A 10,525-nucleotide genomic window follows, 5' to 3' on the forward strand; every position below is an offset into this window, starting at 1 on the left:
GGGGAGAAGGGTGCAACAATGAATGAATGGAATTCCAAAATCTCTGTAGATGTTCATTGAAATGAAAAATAAGCAACCTAAATTTAAAAAACATTTCTATTAAAAAAAGACAAATGGCTTTGGGAAAGTATGTTGGAAGGATCTTCATAAATTTATTTCTAAATAAATGACATTTTAAATGTTTCATTCAAGGTTCAGACAAAGAAATTCCATTTATAAGCATGATATGTTGTTGTTATGTCCCTTCGAGTCACTTGTGTCCTATAGCCCTGAAACCTGCTTTATCATGTACCAATTTTACTGTCCCTAACACACCTACCCTCATTACCCCAGTCACTGAATCAATCTCATCTTCCTATTTTTCTCTGTCCCTCCACCTTTCCATGCATGATGTCCCTCTCTGAGGGCTTGCCCCTTCTTGCTACATGCCCAAAGTCTGTCAGATGAAGCCTCAGAATCCTTGCCTCCAAAGATCAGCCTGGTTTCACCCTCTCTAAGACAAACCTGTTTGTTCCGGCAGTCTATGGTATATTCTACTCCACCACCACAGCTCAAAGCCATCAATTCTCTTTCCATCATCCCTAGTCATTGTCCAGCTCTCTGACTCATAGGAAGCAATTGCAAAGACTATGGCCTGCATCAGGTGGACCTTACTCTCCAAACTGGTGTCGTGCTCTTCAGTACTCTGAAGAGGTCTCTGACAGTTGACTTTCCCAATGCAATTCAACTTTTGATTTCCTGGCTGCTGGTATCAAGAATGTTGATTGTGGAGCCAAGTAAACTAAAGGTGTTATCAATCTCAATATTTTCACCAGAAAGATATATTGTTGTTGTCGTTATGTGCCATCAAGTCACTTGCAATTCATAGCGACCCTATGTACAAGAGCCCTAAACACTGTTCTATCCTGTGCCAAACTTGCCGTCTCCGACACACTCATTCCCACCACCCCAATCACAGAAGCAATGCATCCCATTGAGGGTCTTCCTCTCCTGTGCCATGCCTCTACTCTCCCAAACATGATGTCCTTCTTCAAGGACCAGTCCCTCCTTACAACATGCCCAAAGTATGTCAAACGAAGCTTCAGAATCCTTGACTTCGAGGAGCATTCGGCTTCACCCTCTCCAGGACAAACCTGTTTGTTCTCCTAGCAGTCCATGGTATATTCAACACTCTTCTCCAGCACCACAACTCAAATCTATCTTCTCTATTCACTGTCCAACTCTCTGATGCACAGCATGTAATTGTGAAGACTATAGCCTGGATCAGGCACACCTTAGTCTCCAGCCTGATGCTGTTGCTCTTCAGTACTCTTGAGAGGTCCCTGACAGCTGACTTTCCCAATGCAATTTATCTCTTGATTTCCTGGCTGCTGTTACCAACAGTGTTGACTGTGGAATCAAGTAAACTAAAACTGTTAACTATCTCAATGTCTTCACCATCCATACTGATGCTGCCAATTGGCCCAGTGGTGAGAATCTGTCTTCTTGATGTTGAGCTTCAATTCGTATTGCAGGCTGCAGTCCTTGACCTTCTGCAGCAAGCATTTCGGGTCCTCCTCAGTTTCGGCAAGCAGGGTTGTGTCATCTGCATAAATGCAAGTTATTGATGACTCTTCCACCAATTCTGATGCCGCATTCCTCCTCATACAGACCAGCTTCTCAGATGATCTGTTCTGCATACAGATTGAAAAGGTATGGAGACAAAAATACATCCATGATGGACCCCTTTCTTGATTTTGAACCATGCAGTGTCTCCTTTCTCTGTTCAACTACTGACTCTTGGTCCAAGTATAGGTTTTGCATTAGCACAATCAAATGTTCTAGGATTCCCATTCTTCTCAGAGTCAGCCATAGCTTGTTGTGATCCACACAGTCAAAAGCCTTTGCATAGTCAAGATATGTGTGCAGGAAACATTTTTTTCTCTGAGCATAAATAAGAAAGTGTAGGTTTTTATCTGTTACAAGGAAATATGCTTTAAGCTATACTTAATGTTGAGAACAGATTTCCAAACAAAATCACCCCTAGGTGATGTCCATACAGGGACATTTATCACCCAGTGATGGCAAACATAAAGGAAAGAAAACACTTGATGTGTAGGCAGATTATTTTAAGTTGCCAACTTGGCCAGGCTATATAGAGAATCTAGCTCTCAGGTCAGAACTAGTCTAGATGATGTTATGACATAGTCAGATCTCATTAAATAGGATACAGTAATGTGTGTGAGTCTCAATCATTTGGTTGAAGGCCACTTATGGCTTTTATACTCTTAAGTATAAAGTATTTCCATCGCGTGTATTCCTGTTTCCATCAGGAATATAAATTGACGTCTTGAAGATCTCTTCACTCTTGGCCTCATGTTGGCACACAAGACTACAGGAATGTCTAGCTTGTTGACCGACCCATGAAGTTTGTACTTACTAGTATCCCCACAATCACATAAGCTAATTTCTTAAAAGAAACATTGCAACATTGCTCTCATCTATGGTTCTATTTCTCTGGAAACTTCAAGACAGAATCCACGGTGTGAGTCTGCAGATGCATCCACTCATGTGGTCCTGATCACCAGGCACGCACATAGTCAAGTCACCAACATGATTTCATTTTTTTCTGTCTAAAATAAACAACCTTTAAAATAAAATAAAAAAAGAAAAGAATAATACCAAAAATAAAACAAATCAAAAGATGTAGTGAATTGGGTAAATCTTCAGTGAAGGACGTCTATGAGGTGTTATGGAACAAAGATGTAAGTTTAAAGGTTAGCGTCCATCTAATCCAACATAATATTCTCAATTACTTGCAATACATCTGAAAGTTGGACAATGCCTAAGGATAACAAGAAGAATTCATGAGAGTGAGCTGTGGTGTTGGAGAACAATGCTGAATATCTGCAACTAGCTTTCCAATGATGAAATCCGCTCCTGAGGAATGCAGACTTTTACTTGCAGAGACTGAAAGACAAACACTGCAGCAAAGGCAGGATAGTTAGAAACATTTTTAAGGAATCCCATATGCTAAAAAAGTTAGCAATGATGACAAAGCTTCATCTCACATAGTTTCGACATGTTAGGAGGAGCTGGTCCTTGAAGAAGGACATTATGCTTCTAAAGGTGGAGGGTTAATGAAGGAGAGGAAGACCCTCAATGAGATGGATCGACACAGTAATTCTAATAATGGGCTTAAGTATATCAGAGATGATGAGGATGGCAAAGGTCAGGGCAAGTTTCTGGTCCATTTTCATGGGGTTGCTATAGTCCACTTGAGATCACCTTACAACGACCATCACCACTGTCTTTTTTCCCTCATCCCAAACAGAAACCTTGTAATCATGAAACGGTCACTCTCTGATACTCTCTCTCCTTGTCCATTTACAAATTGAACTTCCATGTCTATGGATTTCTCTACTCTGGATTTGCCATCAAAATAGAACTGTGCAATACATACATGGTTCTATGTTCTCTGTGGTTTTCAGGTTCATCTGAGGTTTCCCACGTGTCAATATGTCATTCCCTTTTATGGCTTAATAGCATTCCATTGTATGTGTTTCTCATACTTTTTACCCACTTATTTGTTGATGGACATTTGCGTTTTTCCCACATTTTTAAAAAAAAATTTTTTTTTCAGTTTCTCCCACATTTTGACTAATGTGTTTGGAGCTGTCATGAGCATATGTGTACAGTGCTCGACTCCAGACAAATGCTAGATTATTCAAGAGGAGGAGAGGAAAGTGTGAAGACCCTCAATTGTGAGGGAACAGTCAAAGGCACAAGTTTTGGGAGCTGAAGAAGTGAGAGAGCCAAGGGCCTGCCCAGTGGGTGTCTAGGGAGGCTCCTCCTCCTGTACGATCTGAAAGATATTCCTAGGGCTCCTAATACTTCTAGATACCTGACTACAAGAATACCCAGGAGGCAACCCCATGTTCAGTGCTTCCAGTCCAAGCAGTCGTCACCCTCCAACACCCAGGGTATGTCTCTGCTCCTACGCAGACACATGGCTGTCTAACCATTTGCTTTACTTTGAAGATCATCCAGAGGACAGTAACGACAGAGATTTTGAAATGCTTATAACTGAACCCAAGTAAGTACTCTTGGTGGCTTAGTGTGGAACATGGCTACTAATCAGAAAATCAGAATCTCCAACACACCATATGCTCATAAGGAGATGGCAAACTACAGTCTTCTCCCATAAGATACATAGTCGTGAAAACCTGACAGGAAGTCTCCAGAAATTGGAATTGACTCCAAGTGACCATGAATTTGCCATGTACAGGGAACACCAAGGGCTTTAGTAGTGACACCATCTGTGGAGCAGAAAACACTGTTTATCCTTGTTTCCTATTATCTTGTGCAGGTTGAAATGGATCTTTGACGTTCAGGAGGGTAAAATGAAAGATTATCATCTTTCTTTGAGATTATTCTTCTCCTTGGGATAAAGTTACAGGCTCCTTTCACATGTATTTCATGGGTTGAGAATTCTGAGCCCACATAGACCTGCCCTAGAAGATAAATGTTTTTTAATAGTTAAATAGATGAACTTTATTTTTTCTATTATTATACTAGTTTATTTACAAAATTTGAATACATATTTTCCAGAACATACTATTCCAATTTTCCTCAGTTCCCATCAAATTGCACAACCACATGCTTAATCCCTTCTTTCCCCTGCATACCCTCATCCCTCTGCTTTCACCTTTCCTCCTCCTTGGATCCTTACACTCATTCTACAATACAAGAATGGTTTTATATAATATTTGTCCTTGTGGGACTGAATTGATTCAGCATAATTCTCTCCAGTCCTTCCCAAGTTAGGTAATAATTTACAAAACCATTGTTCCTGCATGCTGTATAGTACTCCATTGTGTGAACATACCATAATTTCTCAATCCATTTGTTTGTGGTTGGACATCTGGGTTGTTTCGATGTTCTTGCAATGGTACCTCCATCTTGTGATCTGTACTACCAAGACCACATTCAGAGCCTGTGATTAAAAGGCATATTTAGGCTCAACAAAGAGCCTTCCAGTAACATGCCATTCATGCTTGGTATGTCTCTTTATGCTTATCTGAGGCTGACTGCATCTTTTCTTTTATCACACCATTTCTATTTTATTTTTTATTAATACTTTAATGAAAGTTTACAGAAAACTTATATTTCCATTCATTCTTGTTGCACATTTCCCTTCCTATTCTCCCTATCCCCCACCCCATTTGCTTTTCTCTTTAAAAAGATTCTTTCATTGTTTCACAATTTCCTCCCTCGGCAACAGTCCAATTTGCTATGCATCCTTTATTCTGGGCTGTTGTTATGCAAATAATACCTAGTAATATATCCCTTTTAAACAGTTAGTTCCCTCATCTGTTTCCATGCAGTGTTCATTATTTAGTCTCTCTTTTCTTCCCCCCCTCAACCCCTACGTCCGTCCTGTTTTATAACAGTAGCATTGTGCAGTATTAGTCCTTTTGTGACTGAGATATTTCACTTAGCATAATGTCATCCAGGGTCACTCATTTTTTATATTTTAGCAGTTCCTTGTTTTTCAATGCTACACAGTATTCCATTGTGTGAATATATCACAGCTTCTCTATCCATTAATTTTTTAATAGGCACTTGAGTTGCTTCCATCTCTTTGCTATTGTGAACAACACAGCAATAAGCATAGGTGTGCATATATCTGTTTGGGTGACAGTTCTTGTTTCTTTAAGATATATTCCCAGTAGTGGAATTGCTGGGTCAAATGATATTTCTATTTCCAACTTTTTGAGAAACTGTCATACTGCCTTCCATGCTGGTTGCACCATCTTACACTCTCACCAACAGTGGATAAGGGTTCCAATTTTTCCACTCTTTTAGAACTAAGGATTTTGAACATTTCTTCATGGGTTTTTTGGTCATTTGAATGTCTTTTTGGCGAAGTGTCAGCTCTTTTGGCTGTCTTTTTTCCCCCTTTGGTGAAGGACAGCTCAGGAGGACAAAGCAAAGTATTTTAATGCAATGGGTAGAGAGCTGGAATTGGAGAATTAAAAAGGCAGAACTCACTCTGCATTTCTCAAGCTAAAATAACGGAAATACAAATTTAAGCCTCGTGTTGTGAAAGATACTATGGGCAATATATTGAATGACCTAGAGAGCTTCAAAAGAAGATGGAGGGAATACACAGATTCACTGTACCGGAAAAAATTGACACTGAAAAATTTCAGGAAGTACCATATGAACAGAAGCCAATAGTAATGAAAGAGGAAGCAGAAGCTGCACTGAAGGCATAGGGAAAAAATGGCCCCAGGAATCAATAGGATACCAATTGGCTTGTTTCAATTAACAGATGCAGCCTTGGGTGCACTCAACAGTATATGCCAGAAAATTTGTCTCGCCAACAGATTGGACAAGATCCATATTTGTTTCCATTCCCAAGAAGGGTGATCTAACTAAATGTGGAAATTATGGAGCAATATCACTGATAGCACATGCAAGCAAAATACTGCTGAAGATGATTAAAAAATAGCTGGATAGGGAATTGCCAGAAGTTCAAGTGGAATTTGGAAGAGTCCATGGCACCATGGATATCATAGCTGGTGCCACATGGGTCCTAGCTGAAAGTAAGGAATACCAGAAGAATGTCTATTTGTGCTTTATTGATTATGTAAAGGCATAGATCATAACAAGTGTGTGGATCATAACAATTTGTGGCTGATATTGAGATGAATGAAAATCCCAGAGCACTTGATTGTGCTCTTGTGGAAACTATACCTGGATCAGGAGGCTGCTGTGTGAATGGAGCATGGGAGCACTGCTGCATGATTTGTATTTGGGAAGGGAGTGCATCAGGGTTATAGTCTATTCCCATACCTGTTCAGTCTATAAGCTGAGCAAATTATACAAGAAGCTGGACTCTATGAAGAGGAATGTGGCATCAGGATTGGAGGGAGATTCATCAATAAACTGTGTTATGCAGATGACATAACCTTGCTTGCTGAAAGTGAGGAGGACTTGTTGCAGAAGATCAAGGGATGCAGCCTTCAGTATGGGTTGTGTCTCAGTATCAGGAAAACAAAGATTCTTACCACTGGAAAGATAGACAGTATCATGACAGATGGAGAGGAGATTGAAACTGTTAACAGTTTCATCTTACTTGGAGCCACAATTAACATCCATGGTACTGGCTGTCAGGAAATACACACATTGCACTGGGAAAATCTTCAGTCAGGGACCTTTTCAAATTATTGAGAAGTAGTGATGTCAGTTTGAATACTAAGGTGTGTCTGATTCAGGCCATAGTCTCTCCAGTTACTAGTTATGCATCAAAGAGCTGAACAATGAATAAGGATGACAGAAAAAGAATTTATGACTTTGAGCCGTGGTGTTGGAGAAGACCACTGAACATCCCATGGATGACCAAGAGAATGAACAGATATGTCTTGGAGATGTTACAACCTAGTACTCTTTGGAGGCAAGAATGATGAGGCTTCACCTCACATGCTTTGTACATGTCCTAAGAGGTGCTATTCCTTGGAGAAGGACATGATGTTGAAAGGGTGGAGGGTCAGCAAAGTAAAGGGAGACCCTCAACCAAGTGGATTGACAAGGTGACTGCTACAATGGCATCTTGTGTGTCAGGAAGTGTGAGGATGGCACAGGACAGGACTTGATTCAGCTCTTTTGTTTGTAGGGTTGCTATGAGTCATACTCAACTCAAGGGCCCCTAACAACAACTATGATTATTATAATTTTAGGGTTTTTTAGAGGGTATTGAGGCTTCTTGATTTTCTATTATTTATTGGCGATATCAATTAACATTTTTTCCTTGCCTTTTGATGTGGTTGTTTATTACTATAAATTGACCTCTAATTACTGCTTTGGCTGTTTCCCAGAAGTTTTGATAAGTTGTGTTTTCATTGTCATTTGTTTCAAAAATCTTTTTTATTTTTTATTTCTTCCAGTACCTACTCATGTTCAAGCAAGATGTTGTTCAGCCTTTAAACATATAGTTTTTTTTCTCCTTAATCCTTTTGTTATTAATTTCCAATTTTGTAGCAATGTGGTCTGAGAAGATGCTTTGTATTATTTCTTAGTTTTTTAATTTAATGGTGTTTGCCTTGTGACCTAAAACGTGATCTATTCTGGTGAACGTTCCATGCACATTGGAGAAGAAGGTATACTGTACTTTTGGGGGATACATCAGCCTGTATATTTGTGGGGGTTTTTTTAATGATGTTTTCATTTTTAATGTTTGGTTAAACAAAATAACTTCTTTTGTAAACAAACCCAGCACAAGGCCAACAACAAAAAGGAGGTATAAAAAGTAAGAAAAACAAAAAGCCTAGGGTTGCCCCTTTCTGGGCATCAGGGTCATGCCTGCTCCCTTTCTTATAGGAAACGGGGCTTCTTGCCCTTTGGGCATCAGCATGGGTCCCTGTTCTAAGCACCAGAATTGGATATGAAAAGAGAAACCAACCCTGAAATGTTTAAGCATCTTTAATTAGCCCAATGGCTATAAGGGCTGGGACTCCTCTGAAGTGCTTACACAGGCCCTCCACAGATCTGTGGAGAGGACACTCTTCCTCACCTAGGAAATGGCTTCCTATCAGGACAGGGGACCAGAAGTCCTGCTTGTGATTATTAGTAAGGCAGGCTGAAACTTCTGGCTGGTGTTGGCTGGAATGTCATTGTGCAGCAGTGAAGGGTGGGATAAAGAGCTCCCTGCAGGCCTGGTGTAGGAAAGGGTCCAGAAGATACTGTTGCCAGTTACAGGGAGGACAGGATGCAGAAGCCGCCTAGGGGCTTCTGTTACTCAGCATATAAAAAAAGGCCTTATTGGATTAAAGATAGCATGTGTAGAAAAGTGCTGGTGTAAACATGTGCTCCAGTAACAGTGGGGAGAAAGCCTCAGCTGTGTCCACCAAGCTTGCTCAGGCTTGACGTGTAAGCCCCAGGCCTGCCCTGCTACTAAGGAGTAGTCTGGCGGTGGGATAGACCCCAGACCAGGCAAGACCATGGCTCTGTGAGGACTGGATGGGTCCTCCCTGCGGTAACACAATGTGTTGTGATACTTGTTTCCTCTCTTGTTTCCCAAAGGTACAGGGAAAGTGGCCTACAATTTAAAGAGTCAGGGGGTAGGTGAGTTCTCTGATCTGTAAGGGAAACTCCAGAAAGATGACAGAACAGGCCCTGGTCCTCTAACATAACACACACAGCCTCCCAGCTGATAGCTCTGCTCTGCATGCTGCCGCAGTGGCCAGCCTATGTTTAGAGCGTCCACCACTTCTGTCTGCTCTTAAACTCAGAAAGGTGACCTTCACAAGACTATCCTTCTGCAACTCTGCCCAAAACTGTCATCTGCTCTCGAAGACAGACACTGGCATTTCCTGGTTTTACCGAGTGCATCAAGTGGCTACACTACTCTTTTGTCTTGTCTTCTACCTTCATAGTCAATGTAGTGAAATGGTAGGAACAAAACCAGAGTGAGCTATTGGACATGAGCCACCCAGGCCTGCCAGTTTGACTTTTGCTGTGTCCACATAGGTAGCCATCTCATCCCATAAGACAAGGATATTGCTGAATTCAATCACCTGGCTTTTAATATTAGAGAATTTTTCCATCTAAATCTCCAAGTATGGCCATAAACCACTCCCAAACATGGGGTTCCATGAAGGGATGAAAAGGCATGGGTGGCCTAAGGGTTGAAGACAGCACGCTGTACTGGCCACTAGCATTTTTAGAGATGGTTTCCTAAGAGACCCACACTCCAGAGTCTTCTAGTTGGTCACATGGCCTTTCCAAGTTCTGTGTCTTCAGATCCCCTGGTTGGCCAAGAAAGGGGAAATGGAGGCACTATCTCCCTTGGAGCTGGCTCCACTCCAGGTGAGGCTGAAACAGCAATGATAGATCAACTCCAGCAGAACCTGTGTCAGGTCCTTACCAGGGAGGGAGTGATGGGACGATGGTGACACAAACATAAGCCAGACACCACCTTTGCCTTAATACCAAGGGTCTTTGCTGGTTTGTTGTAAGCATAGAACTCCTGCCTGCCTTTCCCAGCAAAAACACGCTGGTGGTGGTTCTTCTAAACAGTCCACGTGTTTGTACTATTGCACTGTCAGATTTGAGAGGGGAAACTTGAGCTATTTGAGGAAGTCACAAAGGCAGACCCACTGTGCAGGCCACAGTACATCACAGGGGTGAGGTGAGTGGAAGGGTGGGCAGAACTGTCACACATCAGCCATCCAGCTCTGATGGGCATCCACCTCTTCTGGTACCACCAGCAGGAGTTCAGTTCTTTCCTCACAAGTGATATATTTTTTTATTATTAAATTTTATTAGTTTTAATGAACAGTTACAAGGATTTTGGGTTTTCACTCCTTCATTGCTGCACCATTCCCTCCACCCTCCTCCCCAGTTTGCAGTTCTTCCCCCACCATCCGAATGTCTGTTTTAATTGTCCAATTGCCACAGTGCTTGTCAAAGTCAGCTCTGATTAATCTCCTTTGTCAGTGTGTCCCTTGCCATTCCCTATCACTCCTCCCTGAGAGAGACT

General features: G+C 41.4%; 1 pseudogene; it reads right to left on the minus strand.

The window, feature by feature from the left end:
• Positions 1–10,199: 10,199 nt before the first annotated feature.
• Positions 10,200–10,525, minus strand: part of LOC102857271 — a 7,838-nt pseudogene continuing 7,512 nt past the window's right edge.

Source organism: Elephantulus edwardii, unplaced genomic scaffold (assembly GCF_000299155.1).
Source record: "Elephantulus edwardii isolate Elephantulus edwardi_28Jun2011 unplaced genomic scaffold, EleEdw1.0 scaffold00457, whole genome shotgun sequence".
Taxonomy (NCBI): domain Eukaryota; kingdom Metazoa; phylum Chordata; class Mammalia; order Macroscelidea; family Macroscelididae; genus Elephantulus; species Elephantulus edwardii.